Here is a 1,234-nt window from a genome sequence, read left to right as displayed (position 1 = left end):
GGCAGAATAAAATAGGATCCAGTTCAACAAAGACAAGTGGCAAAGTGCTGCACCTGGGCAAAAAGAACCACCAACACACTGACAGGTTGGGGGATGGCCTCAGCAGCACAGCAGTGGACAGGGATCTTGGTGTCATACTTGACTCCAAGATGAACATGAGTCGTCAATGAGACAAAGTAATTAACAAGGCTAACTACACTTTATCATGCATTAGCAGATGCATGATGAACAGGTTGAAGGAAGTGATACTTCACCAGGGCAAGGGGTCAGAGTAGATAACCTTTTGAGGTCCCTTCTGACCCTAACATCCATGAATCTATGCCCTCCCAGCCTCTGGGGGCACGCGTCATTCATGTACTAGTTTAATCAATTATAGCTGTTTCATATCTCCTTAATTTATACATGAGAATATCATGGAAGATTGTTCCAAAAGCTTCACTAAGTTGAGAGATCACATCCACTGCTTTCCCCTAAATCCTGAATCCTTGATTTCTTCTTCCTGAAAATCTGGCCAAGTTCGCAGACGATACCAAATTATGGGGGAGGGTGGTCACACCGCAGGACAGGCTAGGGATAAAGGCCAACTTGGACACGCTCTCAGGCTCGGCTGACCAAAACCTGATGGCCTTCAAAGTAGAGAAGTGTAAGGTGCTGCACCTCAGTAGGAAGAAGCCTCAGCATGCTTACAGGCTCGGCAGTGCTACACTCGTTAGCACCATGACCGAAAAGGACTTAGGGGTCTTGATTGACGACAAGATGAATATAAGCCACCAATGTGATGCTATGGCTGGCAAAGCAAACCTAACTCTGGCATGCATTCACTGATGCATCTCAAACAAAACCAGGGAACTCATCCTCCCACTTTAATTGGCCCTGGTGAGACTGCAGCTGCAGTACTGCATCCAGTATTGGGCCCCCAGTTCAGGAAGGTTGTGGAGAAGCTTGAGAGAGACCAGAGGAGAGCCACTTGTATTATCCAAGGCCTGGAAGGAAGGCCGTATGAGGAGAGGCTGAGGGACTTGGGACTCTTCAGTCTGAAGAAAAGAAGGCTCAGGGGGGACTTGGTGGCAGCCTACAATTAGGGTACAAGAGGGGTACATCAAGACCTGGGAGAACAGCTGTTCACCAGAGCTTCCCAAAGGATAACAAGGTCTAATGGTCATAAACTCCAGGAAGGGTCTGGAACAGACTCCCCCCAGAGGTGGTGCAAGCAACTACTCTGGACTCTTTCAAA

The 1,234-nt window shown here is 48.1% G+C and overlaps 1 long non-coding RNA gene across 1 annotated transcript in view; it reads left to right on the top strand.

The window, feature by feature from the left end:
* Positions 1–826, top strand: part of LOC109291363 — a 12,870-nt gene extending 12,044 nt beyond the window's left edge. The window contains exon 3 of the long non-coding RNA XR_002095830.1: positions 679–826. This is a non-coding gene — a long non-coding RNA (uncharacterized LOC109291363). The remainder of the gene's footprint in view (positions 1–678) is intronic.
* The last annotated feature ends 408 nt before the right edge of the window (positions 827–1,234 follow it).

The sequence above is a fragment of the Gavialis gangeticus genome, unplaced genomic scaffold, assembly GCF_001723915.1.
Source record: "Gavialis gangeticus isolate Ggan-Ray unplaced genomic scaffold, GavGan_comp1, whole genome shotgun sequence".
NCBI lineage: Eukaryota > Metazoa > Chordata > Crocodylia > Gavialidae > Gavialis > Gavialis gangeticus.
This window is presented reverse-complemented; position numbering and strand designations above follow the sequence as displayed.